Consider the following 13,892-nt stretch of genomic DNA (forward strand, 5'->3'; position numbering starts at 1 on the left):
GTCACATGGTAATCTGTGGGGTTGCATCTGAGCCACACTGACAATAGACAACTGATCCAAAAGGACTTTGGCCAAAATTAATTGAATACTGACTATGTGCCCAGTGCCAGACCACAGCCGCTAACAAGACAGACAAGAGCCTGCCTTCCTGGGCTGATACTGCAGCCCCTGGAGCTGAGTGATCAACAGATAAATATGCAATGACACCGGGGCTAGCTGGGAATGTGCAGGTACAACCTGGGGTGGCCACAGGGAGGCAACGCTGCAGCGGTTTCCTGAGGAACAAGAGTCTGAGGCCAGAGCCAGCGTGGACTCCCTTCCTCCTCTGGTGTCCAGCATGGACCCTTGGCAAGGGCCAGGAGATTGGGAGGGGAATCCCTCCTTGTGGCTGATTTTCCACTAAGACAGTAGTGACACATGGCTTAGGAGCCAGGCTGCCTGCCAGAGTGTCTGCTGCTCACCCGCCAACCCACCACAGATGGGAACTCAATCTCTCTGGGCCTCAGTCTCCAAATCTGTAAAATGGAGTCGATTTCAGTGTCTAGCTCACAGGGGTATTGGTGGCAGGATGACGTGAATTGTGAATTCTAGTCAGTGGGTCACCTGGGCCGTAGCTGGAGGTTCCTCCACAGTGGGCTGTGATCTATAGTGAGCTGTGATCCCTGAGGACTGGGGAGAGGCTCCGAAGGGCAGAGTGCGTCCATCCCCTGTCAGGAGATGTAGGGCATGTGATAGGTAGGTAAAAAAGCAGCTGTGTGCTGTGTGGTCAGATCGCATGGATGACAGTGGGATTTGAACCAACTGCTGACTCTACCCTGCAGGAATTCTCCACCTTGGTGGAGGCTGGGATTGGTATGCGGTCCTCTATCCTCTGGCTGAACCTAGCCAGCCTGGGGGCACCTGGGCCAGGGTTTGAGGAGAAGGGAGGAATGTGGAAGGGAGGAAGGGAGGGAAGACGGTTGTGTCTGGAAGCGCAGAACCCAGAGTCTCCTGGCAGGGAGGAGCTGGGGTTCGTGGCCACTTCTAGGCAAACAACAATGTTTTCCCAATACACCGCAGGCTCACCACTGCCATTCTCTGTGTGCCTGACAGAGACAGAGAGGCACAGACCCCTCTCCTTCCACCTAATCACACACACACACACACACACACACACACCCCACCCACAGGATCTCACTTAGAAGACACATCTTCACCTCTGACCCCCTTTTAATGTCCTAGGAGTCCAGCTCCAGTTCAGCCTGCTGGTTCAATGCAGGAAGAAAAACCACAGGTTTCCATTCTGTCCACGTGGAGAAGACCACCCTCACCCGACCACCTTTTGCTCCCTGCCATCCCTGGCTCTCCCAGGAAAGGGATTTTCTCAGATTGAAAGAGGATGGAAGCAGGAATGAGTCAGGCTGGAGGCTGAGAGAGGCCTATATGGTCCCGCTCTGTCCCTCACCTGAACCTTGCAGGCATGTAGCGAGCCTTCAATAAATGTTGCATAGATGGATGGATGGATGGACTGGTGGATGAATGCGGGTAGTGGGAGAATAGATGAATGGGTGAGTGAACGAGTAGTTGGGTGAGAGGGTGAATGGATGGATGTGTGGGTGGATGGATGGATGGATGAATGGTGGGTGGGTGAGTGGAAGAATGGGTGGATGGGAGAACAGATGAATGAGTAAATGAGTGGATGTGTGAGTGGATTGATGGATGGATGAATGGGTGGGTGGGTGAGTGGATGGATGGATATGGGTGGGTAAATGAGGTGGAAGTGTGGGTGCGTGGGTGGATAGATGGATGGGTGGGTGGATGGATGGCGGGAAGGTGGATGGATGGTTGAATGGGAGAAAAGATGAATGAGTAAATGAATGGATGGGTTAGTGGATGGATGGATGGATGGGTGGGTGTGTGAGTGGATAGATGGATGATTAGAACGGAATCCTGAGAATACTGGACTTGGAGGAAAATTACTGGGTCATTAGGATCCTGACCACAGAGTTAGCCAGGCCAACTTCACATCCTCTCCTCCTGGTTCCCTCAAGCCCAAGGATCTCTAGGGAGAGAAATCTCCTCAGATCAGAAGGAGTGAAGTACAAGGTGCAAAGGGAGCAGGTAAGGGATGACAGGACCCTTGGGACCATGGGTCTGGATGAACAAGAACCCTATCCTCTATGGGGTTTGTACATCTGGCTATGTACAGCCCTGCAGTCAGGCAAGCTGGGTTCAAATCCCAGCTCCATTACCTCCTCGCTGTGTGACCTTGGGCAATTTACTTCACCTCTCTGGAACTCTGCTTTTTCATTGGCCAAATAGGGTGATAATAGTACACCCATGACATAAACGTTGTTACGAAGACTCTGGGATGATGTGAGGCGCTTTGCCGGGCATGACATGCTGTTAGTCTCAGTAAACATCAGTGATGATTATTTCATGCTTGTTATTGTTCCATGTGTTTCTATAAATGAGCTCATCTGATCCCTTAATCTGTGAGCTGTGGGCTAGTATTTTTTCCATTCTACAGATCAGGGCTGGGGAGGAGCCCTTGGATGGCTCAGCTGGGAGGAAATCTCCCCAGACAGCTGCTGTTGGCAGGAAGGGAGGTTGGACCTGGGGCCATCCACAGGGTCTGCTGCAAGTAGATGTTGGGATGAATTGTAGAAAGAGCATTGAGAAAGCCTCGGGTTGGGGTTAGCTTGTCTTGAACACCTCTCTGACACCTGCAAATCTCCTTTCTAAGAAAGATACTACAGCCCCAGGCTTAAAAATTTTTTTAAAAAAATCTACAGTAGCAATTGTGTCCTGTGAGAATTTGATAACTTTTTTATGTCTTCATGGAATTTATTTGTATAGGTTTTTTTTTCTATTTATAGCAAGTATGTGCTGATACTGGCTTTCCGTTTCTGGTGATATTGTCAAGATTCCTCTAAATAAGTTTAATGCTACGTTGTTATAGAACAGAGGGTATACAGATGTGGCAAAAACCAAACTGAACACGCACACGTAAACCCCCAGAGATAATGGAGAAAGGTTTATTTGCACATACAGGCAGTCATCCAAATCACACCGGCTCTCATTCATTCATTCATTCATTTACATGTCTGTTCAACAAGAATTTATGGAGCACCTACTATGTGTTTGTACATAGAGAACAAAGTAAGGTCCTCTTCTTATGGAGCTGATGACAATCTGGCAAAGAATCAAATGAAATCATTTCATCAAGTCACAAGTGCAGTGAAGGAAACTATTAGTCCATTCTCACACTGCTATAAAGAAATACCTGAGGCTGGGTAATTTACAAAGAGAAGAGGTGTAATTGGCTCATGGCTCTGCTGGCTCTACAGGAAGCATGGTGGCACCTGCTTCTGGGGAGGCCTCAGGGAGCTTTCACTCATGGCAGAAGGGGAAAGGGAAGCAGGCATCTTCCCGAGGCTGGTGCAGGAGGCAGAAGAGCAGGGAGGTGCCGCACACTTTTAAACAGCCAGATCTCATGAGAACTCACTATCGCGATGATAGCTCCAAGGGGGATGGTGTTAAACCATGAGAAACCACCCTCCGGATCCAATCACCTCTCACCAAGCCCCCCTCCAACACTGGGGATTACAAGTGAACAGGAGATTCAGGCAGGGACACAGATCCAGACTGTCACAGAAACAAGTGTGAGGGAGGCACGTAAGGAGATTTGGAGAAAAGGCCTCCTTTGGTTGGGTGATCAGGATGTCCTCTCTGTGGAGGTGACCTTTGAGCTGGGACCTGGCTGATAAGAAGCTGGCTATGGGGAGACCCTGGGAAAAGCCTGCTGCCATTAGGAACGCAAGTGCAAAGGCCCAGTGGCAGGACCCAGTCTGAACGCTGGAGGAGCAGAAAGAAAGTTAGTGTGGCTGGAGTCGAGTGAGTTGGGGGAAGGGGAAGGAGAAAAAGTCAGAGAGGGAGCAGGGACTGGACACCCAGGACCTGAGAAACATGGGGATTACTTTTTTACATGTTAGGCATGACTATTATCTTTTAACAATGGCTGGAGGAACCCACACAGGTGGAGAGAGGGTGCCTCGGGAGCACACCGCGAGCTCTTGGGAGGGGGGTGCAGCTCCATGCAAGTGCGGCTGAGGGTACCTGTTGAGGGTTTGTTTTCGTCTCTGCTGCATCCCTAGCACCTGGCATGGTGCCTGGCACATAGCAGGTGCTTAATAAATACGTATGAAATAGATGAATGAATGAAGTCATAATGAATGAGAACTCTCTATCCCCATTCCAGTCCTTCCTTATGCCCCAGGAAGTAACTCACCGTACTTCTTTGAAATTTGCTTTTCCAATTCTCATCCCCATGCCTCTCAGCCAGGGCAGTATTGCCTCTAGGACACATTTAGCAATGTCTAATGCCATTTTGATTGTCGTAACTGGTGGAGGCAGGAGGGCGCTACTGGACTCTTACAGGTAGAGGCTAGGGATGTTGTGAACCATCCTATAATGCACAGGACAGCTCCTTAGCAAAGAATTGTCCAGCCGCAAATGTCAGTAATGTCAAGACTGTTGTTAGTTTATATCCTGGAATATATCCTGGGCTGCTGTTGATGGGGAGGTTTGCCTCTGCTGACCTTAAAAAACCTCCAAGATTGGTTACTAGGGGAGAAAAACAGGCACAGAATGATGCATATGATATGATATCATTTATATTTTAAAACACACCAAAAAAAAAAAGTGCTTTATATCTTCTACAAGTCTATATTAACGTGTGTGGGTTGAGTTGGGTTTTTAGCTCTTGCCACAAAAGCACCTGGGAACTCTGTAGAGAGTTGGACAAGATGGCCCCCAGCATCTTTCCAGCCCAGATGTCCCCTGAGTCCTTAAGTGGAGCAAACACTTGCTAAATGAAGCGCCATCTCTAAGAAGGCTGGGAGACCAGGGGAGACTTAGCAGCAGGAGGCAAGAGCAGGGTTGGCAGGAGGCATCCAGAGGCAGGGACACACACTGCTTGCTAAGGCCCCATGTGGCTCTCAGTCCAGTAGTCTTAGTGTTGCCTGGGAGCGCACTGGAGAAGCAGCATCCCAGGGTTCACCCCAGACTTACTGAGTCAGAATCTGCCTTCCCACAAGCCCTCCGGGTGAAGAATGGCTTTTGGCCTAAAAACACCCAGAGACACATCAGTTTTATCTTTCCGTTTTTGACAGAGTCTCACTCTCTCGCTGGGCTGGAGTGCAGTTGCTAAATCTCTGCTCACTGCAACATTCAACTCCCTGGTTCAAGTGATTCTTCTGCCTCAGCCTCCCAAGTAGCTGGGATTACAGGAGCGCACCACCATGCCCAGCTAATTTTTTGTGTTTTTAGTAGAGACAGGGTTTCGCCTTGCTGGCCAGGATGGTCTTGAACTCCTAACTTCGAGATCCACCCACCTTGGCCTTCCGAAGTGCTGGGATTACAGGCGTGAGCCAATGTGCCCCGCCACATTTTTATCTTACAAGAGAGAAGAGTGGATAGAATTGCATTTCTCTCTGTCTTCACATCTCTCTTGAACATCTTCTAACATTTTTTCTGCTTTGGTGGAGGAACAAAGAAGGAAAAGAAAATGTAAACACACAGTGTGTGCGTGCATGCACCCACACAGGCATGCAATATCAACGATGTCATATAATTCAAGTGATGGCTAACAGACACATATTTCTTTAATGAGTACCATTTCCGACGAAAGATGCACTTAACGTTCCGTGCAATTCTCCCACCAAGATTTGCAGGCTCTGGAGTCATCATAGCCCAGAAGTTAGATGTGATGCTTTGGACACAAAAACAACAGTCTCGGCAGTAAAACCATTTGACAGCATGATGCCCTTATCAGTTCTGTCATCTGCAGCAGAATCCGTCAGACGGAGCCTGTCATTTTTGATGGGGAGCGGAGCCTGCGGCAGCTTAACCTGGCGGGACCTTGCCTTTGATTACTGAACTCATTCAGGGCTGTCTTCACCATAAATCCGTCTTCTTTATTGGCGCAAAGTCAGGCCTTTTACAGCAACCATCTGTATAAACAAAGTATTCTTGGGTCTAGAAAAATCACTTCTTATTCTCTGGATAAGATTTTTTTTTGGAGATGGAGTTTTGCTTTTGTTTCCCAGGCTAGAGTGCAGTGGCGCGATCTTGGCTCACTGCAGCCTCTGCCTCCTGGATTCAAGCAATTCTCTTGTCTCAGCCTCCCAAATAGCTGGGACTACAGGCATGTGCCACCATGCCCAGCTAATTTTGTTTTTTTTAGTAGAGACAGGGTTTCACCATGTTGCCTAGGCTGATCTCGAACTCCTGAACTCAAGCAATTCACCTGCCTCAGCCTTCCAAAGTGCTAGGATTACAAGTGTGAGCCACTGTGCCCAGCCTTTTTTTCTTTTTTTCTTTTCCTTTTTTTTTTTTTTTTTGACAGAGTCTCGCTCTGTTGCCCAGGCTGGAGTACAGTGGTTCAATCTTGGCTCACTGCAACCTCCGCTTCCTGGGTTCAAGCAATTCTCCTGCCTTCTATCTCAGCTTCCCGAGTAGCTTGGATTACAGATGCCCATCACCACACCTGGCTAATTTTTGTATTTTTAGTAGAGATGGGGTTTCACCATGTTGGCCAGGCTGGTCTCAAACTCCTGACCTCTGGTGATCCACTCACCTTGACCTCCCAAAGTGCTGGGACAGGCGTAAGCTACTGCACTGGGCCTCTGGGTAAGACTTTTTGACTTAATTGTTCCTGCACCTCCAATTCCTTTGCTTAAAAAGATCAAGACTGGGTGGGGCGTGGTGGCTCACATCTGTAATCCCAGCACTTTAGGAAGCCCAGGTGGGCAGATCGCCTGAGGTCAGGAGTTCAAGACAGCTGGCCAACATGGTGAAACCCCATCTCTACTAAAAATACAAAAATTAGCCAGGTATGGTGGTGGGCACTTATAATTCCAGCTACTCGGAGGCTGAGGCATAAGAATTGCTTGAACCCAGGAGGCAGAGGTTGCAGTGAGCTGAGATCTCTCCACTGCACACTAGTTTGGGTGACACGGTGAGACTCTGTCTCAAAAAAGAAAACAAAAAAAAAGACTGGACCAAAAAACCCATAATTTTATTCCCCATGTCTTAAGAAAACAAAAACATATTTTGAATTCTATGCCTCCCTGAGGGAGATGGCTGTGGTGGCAGTTGGGCTCACTCTGGAAGGCTTTAGATGCCAACTGGGGACGAATGTCTATTCCCAGCCTCTGACTACTTTCTCCTGACCTCTGGCCTCTGGCCTAGCCCCTTCCTCTTTCTCTGGATTTCATCTCCCCAAATTTCTTGGACCCACCTCTAAGCCCCCACTCCTCATGAAGGAAGGAAAAGAGCATTCACAGGATGAATATTTACCCCGAAGGTCTTGGACAGTGTTTGGGGAGGCTCCTGGCAAGGGGGCTCCAGGCACAGCTGAGCTCGCCCAGCTTCTCCTAACAGTGCCACCTTGGTCCTTCTGGCCTGCCCTCCATGTCCCATCTCCCTCGATCCCTCAGCCCAGGGCAAGTGGTGGCAGCCCCCGGAGGGGATTTGGCTCCCTCATAATTCCCATCATTGCTTCTACAACCATCCCCAATAAACATGTGATCCATGTTCATGCAGCCCATCTGCTTAGCAGGTGCTTCCAGCTGCCTCTTCGGAAAAGAACACTGTCCCCAAGGCCCCCATATAGAGCATCTGGGCCTGCCACTGCACAGATGTGCCTTCCTCACAGCAGAGCTTAACATCCTGGGCTCTGAATCCAAATCTGGCCACTTCTTAGCTGGGAGACTGTGGGCAAGGAGCTTTGGCTCTCTGAGCCTGCAAGTCCCTCCCTGTAAAAGGAGAATGAAGCCATGGTTCTTAACTAGGGGCGATTTTGCCACCCCAGGAAACATCTGGTAATGTCTGCAGACCGTTTTGGTTGTCACAACTGGAAGGCGGGAGCGTTGATGGCATCTAGTGGGTAGAGTGCAGGGGTGTTGCTGAAAACCTTACGGTGCACAGCACAGCCCCTTAACGAAGGAATTATCCAGTACAAGTGTCTCCAGTGTCAGGGTTGAGAACCCCTGATGAAGCGCTACCCACATTGTCGGGTAGTTGTGAGGATAAGATCAGGAAGCAGCTGACCCGGGGCCTGGCACACGCTAAGCACCCAGATCGTGACTGCGAATGCGGATCTTATGATCAACCTCTTTTGACTCATCCTCTTCTCTCCCGCCCTAGACCAACTCCAGGGGTCCTCTTTCACCAACACAGGAATGCCACCACCTGGCATGGTGCAAAGGAGCCACCCTGCCTGTCACCACATCCACACCCCAGCCACAGACCTCTCCCCGGAGTCCCCCAGCTGCCTCCTCACTGGCCTCCCTGCCTCCATGCCTGCCCTCCTCCATTGCTTTCTCCCCACCTCTGCCCACGGGAGTCTCTAAAAACCAGTGTTTTTGAGCACTAGGAGGGCTCTGGATCTATGTAGAGCACTTTACCTATATTATGTTATTAATCCTTAGAGCAAAGGATCTTTGAGGCAAATGCTAAGATTGTTTCATTACAGAGGAGAGAAAACAGGCTCAGGAAGGTGCCTTAACTGACCTAAAATCACACAGCAAGTAAGTAGCGGGGCTGGGATTTGAAACCAGGTTTGTCTGAGATTAGACCTTATAACTGGGATGTTGGCTGCATCTCCTACTCACTAAAACAGTGGGTGTGCCTCGGAATCCCCTCGGAGGGGGCCTGTTACAATGGGGAGCCACATCTAGGGTGGACTCCAGGAACCTACATTTTGACAACCTCCCCCAGCTCCTGCTGTAGGAGATTCTGATGCTGGAGGTCTATGGAACGCACTTGGAAGAAGCCTTTTAGATCCTGCTGCTCTTCTTCCTCAAACCATCAGTGGTTCCCTCTCCTTCTCCGAATTGAGTTCGAAGTCCTGGGTCCGTAGCCCTTTCTCCCATTCACTCTAGTTTTTGAGCTTGTATCTGGTCTTTCACCCCTGGGCACTTGCCCGGACTCTCTCCCTGCCTGTGACACCCTGCCAGCATTCCTTCTTCCTGGGCCTGGTAGGTTCCCACAGGTGCTGGGCTGGGAGTTAGGACTTCTGGGTTTTAGCTTCATGGGACAGCAGTCTCCCAGCATAACCCTGGACACATCCTTCACTCTCTTTGTGCCTTAGTTTCTCCACTGGAGCCACAGAGATTTGATCAGATGTTGACAGCGTGAACGGAGATAGCAAACGCAGGCTCCTGCTGCCAAAGCCAGGCCTCTGGGCCTCCCCATCTGTTTGCAGGTCAGCAGCCTGTGTTCCCGGCAGGTGCCAAACCTCACTCATGCTGCTGAGAAGATCCAGGGAGCTTCAGCCCCAGTGCTGTGACTGCAGCTGCTTGGGCCAATGTTTCCCCGTCTTATCTCTAACTAGCTCAGTCATAATATTTAGACACTTGGCCTAAAGTTGAGAAATTTGGTGACTCAGACAGAGAGCAGCTTTGGCCGGCCTCTGATCCCTGAATCCTCCACCCCTGATGGGGACACACCCTTCCAGAAAGAGGAATGGACTTTCCCTACCAGAAGCTCTTCGTGAAGGGAGATGGAAACTGAGGACCAGAGAGGAGAAACAACTTGCCTGAAGCCACACAGCCACACAGCCACACAGTAGCATGTGTGCATTTAATGTTTGCTGAGCACCTACTATGTGCAAGTCTCCACGGTGGGTGCTGTGAAGACAGGCATGAGCAAACAGGACAGAGAAGGGATTTGCTCCTGTGGGAATTTTAGTCACAGCCAAATATTATTATTATTATTATTTTTAGAGACAGAGTCTGTCTCTGTTTCCCAGGCTGGAGTGCAGTGGTGTGAACTCAGCTTACTGCAGCCTTGACCTCCTGGGTTCAAGATATTCTTGTGCCTCAGTCCCCCAAGTAGCGGAGACTACAGTCACACGCCATCATGCCTGGCTAACTTTTTTTTTTTTTTTGTAGAGACTGGGTTTTGTCATGTTGCCCAGGCTGGTCTCAAACTCCTGGGCTCAAGCAATCTGCCCGCCTCTGCCTCCCAAAGTGCTAGAATTGCAGGTGTGAGCCACCACACCTGACCGACCCTTGATATTATTGAAGGTTAACATTTACAAAGCTTTTATCATGTGCCGGTCACCATTCTAATTACTTATTAAATCTTCATAATTACCCAGTGAGGTGGCTGCTGTCATTTTACAGATAAGGAAACTGAGGCACAGTGAGGTTGACACTTACCTGGGGCCACATGCTAGTGTAGTGGGCTGAATGGTGGGCCTCTAAGAAATCAGGTTCTCCTAATCCCAGGAGCCTGTGACTGTTACCTTACATGGTAAAGTCTTTGCAACTATGGTCAAATTAAGGATTTTGTGATGAGGATATTATCTGGGATTATCCTGCTGGGCTCTATATGTGTTAATAGCATGCATGTGAGATGTTTCATAAGAGGAAGGCTGAGGGAGGGTGGACAGATGCACAGAAAAGAAGACAGTGTGAAGACCATGGCAGAGATGGCAGTGATGTGGCTACAAGCAAAGGAATGCTGGCAGCCACCAGCAGCTGGAAGAGGCATGGAGTGATTTCTCCCCCAGGGCTTCCTGTGGGAGCATGGTCCTGCTGTGACACCTTGACTTCAGCTGAGTGAAACTGATGTTCACCCTCTGGCCTCCAGAACTGTGTTAGAATAAACTTCTGTTGTTTTGAACCATCGAGTTTGTGGCAATGTGTTATGGCAGCCACAGGAAACGAAGTCTAACAGTTAGGAAATGGCCATGCCAGGATTTGAACCCTGGGAGCCTTCCAATTTCCAGCTTTACAGATGTGCCTTACTGTGTTTTTTTGTCATCTGTCAATCCTAGTCCTGCAAGAAGGTAGATAAGATTGCTCAAAAAGCAAACTCTGGTAGGTCAGCTGGCTGCTGTGCTGAGGTGAGTCTCCGCTGGGGGACCAGGCTGTCTTTCAGATGGGTTCTCCTCCTGCAGCTGACCAGCCCAGGCTTGTTTTCATGGTAGCTATCCAGAGTTCCAACAGAGACGGGAGAAATGAAGACCCTTGAAGCCTAGATTGGGAGCAGGCACAGTATCACTTCCCTTGGATTCTAGTGGTCAGAGCAAGTCTCAAGGCCAGCCCAGATTTAGGTCATGTGGAAATAAACTCACATTGCCAAGGGCTCGGGTGCAGGGAGGTCATTAATTAGGGCATCAATGTGAGAAAACTACCGTCGTCTCCACCTCCAGCTCTAGAAGTGCGAAGGAGACACAGGCCTGACCAATATGAGCTAAAGAAAGAAGTGAAGGGATTTGCATCTGACTTTGGTAAGGCCAACCTGAGTCAGTCCCGGAGTCTCCTTCTGCTGGCATTGCCAAGCTGCCAGGGCATAAGGGCTGCTAGTGCTATCTTGACACAAAACAGGAATAGCCTGCCTGAGGGAGAAGCCAACACAAGGGAAAGCATTGCTAAGGGATAGAGAGAAGTGAGTCCTGGCAACATCCATGGAGCACCTGGATCCTGCCATCCCTGAAGCTGTTTTTCCTTCCCAGCTCCCAGAAGCCAGGATTTCCCACCACTGGACTTTCCGTGCTTGAGCCATTAAATTATTGTTACTGTTATTATTATTATTGTTATTGTCAATGAGGTAGAGAGAGAGAGTGAGAGAGAGTTTTCCCTTTCGGGATCAAGTGCCATGGCCAAGCACAGCACAGACACCTCTGAATCTTGTCTTATGACCAGGAATGGGAATACACTGTTAATAGGAGCAGAGAAAAGACAGGCCTCGAGGTTGGACATCCTGGAGTCTAATGCTGCTTCTGTTACTTGCAAGTTCCACGATGTTGGTTAAGGGAGTCATGACTCTTTCCATCCAGAATGGTTATGAGGATTCAAGGATCTTGTGTACCTACAATGCTTAGTGCAGAGGGGGCACTTGCTCAATGGCATTTCCTAACCTTGACCTCTATCATTGGAGCTCAGTTTCTCTGTTACCAAAGTGGGGTTTAGGCAGAAGCCTTCTTGAAGAAGAGCAGAGGAGGGTGGGAAGCTGATTAATGGAGCTTGTCCCTGAAACACCCCAGGTGAAGCCTGTCTTGCCTAAAAACGCAGTTTAAATGATTTGCCTAGCTTAAGATTTTTTATTTCTCCAGTGTGAGGGCCCATAACCAACATCACATCAGGGACACGGAACAGTAGCAGGGACTTTTGTGGTGTTTAGTAAATGCCACACATGTGTGTTCATATGTCTCTCAAAGGAAACTGGGACTCAGAGTTTAAGTGGCCTGCCTGAGGTCACACAGTGGCAAAGCCAAGATGTAAACCTAGGTCCTCTGGATCCAGCCTGTCTCTTGCTCCTAATCACCGAACTAGATGATATCCATGGAAAATGTAAAAGGTTCATTTTTCTTTGCATATCTGAGTTCTTTTCCTAAGAAAAGGAAAAGTTCAACTCCAATGCACCAGCATATCTACGTAAACAGATCCTTCATTTTTGAGTGCAGGAAGGAGCATTCCAGGACTTATAAACCAGCTATTCCTGGGCTGCTTCCAGGCCTGGACATATTTGGCCCACATAGTGTCTTACATATCAGAAAAATGCACATTGGTAGAATAAGCCTTTCCCCTGGGCTCTAAAAACCCATAGGGCTGGAGCTGAGCAGTGAAGCTGGATTTGAAGGGGGAGGTCTGTCCATTGAAGGGGAGTTCGGGGGGGAGGAGGCTTCGACCCCATTCACTCTGACAGGGAGAACAAAGGCCTCCTGTTCCCCTGCCAGCCTGGAGTCCTGGGTGGGGAGAGGCAGCCTGGGCCTCTGATTGGAGCCCAGACGCCACCATTCCGGTTCCCTGTCCTTGCCATCTGTCTGGGCTTCCCATTCCTCATCTGTAAAATGGGCACACAGCCATCTGCCCAGCTTTCAACCCTCCCACCCCACTTTCTAACCCACCTTTGGGGGAATCTTCCTTCCCACCTCGTTCGGTGGATCAAGGACCTTCCTACCTTGTTTGGTGGACCATTCAGTGGGCGGGCACATGACCCAAACACAGCCAATCAGACCTTCTTGTGGGAGAATCAGAAACTGAAGGGGAATGAATGCTCAGATTGGAAACAGCTGGAGCCCTGAAGACCTGGCCTTTGGTTCCTGCTCCACACACCCCTGGCTCCTGCTCCCCATGTTCCCGGAGCTGCTTGTTCCTGTCCTTTCCAAGTCCCAGCTGGTCATCTTTTCCTTCCAATATCTCTTTCCCACCTTTTCTTTTTCTTAGCCAGGGTTGGTTTCTGAGGCTTCAATAAACCGAAGTACTCTGCCTGATGCTAGCATGACAATTTCTGCTTCTAAAGCTGGTATGAGGGTCAAATGCTACGCACTAGAGTATAAACTGTAACGTGCCACCCACACACTGAGGAATTGTCCAGGCACTGGCACATCGCAGTTATAAACTTAGGCCTCAGAATCAGAATTTGATTCCACCCCTTTCTTGCTGTGTGACCTTGGGCTGCTTGCCTCTCCTCTCTGAGCCTCAGTTGCCTCTCCTCTCTGAGCCTCAGTTTCCTCACCTGGAAAATGGAGATGATATCGGTATTAAGACTAGCTATAGGCCGGGCGCGGTGGCTCACACCTGTAATCCCAGCACTTTGGGAGGCCAAAGTGGGCGGATCATGAGGTCAAGATATCGAGACCATCCTGGCCAACATGGTGAAACCCTGTATTACTAAAAATACAAAAAAAATTAGCTGGGTGTGGTGTCAGGTGCCTGGAGTCCCAGCTACTCGGGAAGCTGAGGCAGGAGAATTGCTTCAACCCAGGAGGCGGAGGTTGCAGTGAGCCGAGGTCGTGCCATTGCACTCCAGCCTGGCGCCTGGTGATGGAGTGAGACTCTGTCTCAAAAAAAAAAAAAAAAAAAAAAGAAAGAAAAATAGACTAGTTAGCTTTC

The sequence above is a fragment of the Sapajus apella genome, unplaced genomic scaffold (genome assembly GCF_009761245.1).
Source record: "Sapajus apella isolate SASKATOON/1434 unplaced genomic scaffold, GSC_monkey_1.0 scaffold92, whole genome shotgun sequence".
Taxonomy (NCBI): domain Eukaryota; kingdom Metazoa; phylum Chordata; class Mammalia; order Primates; family Cebidae; genus Sapajus; species Sapajus apella.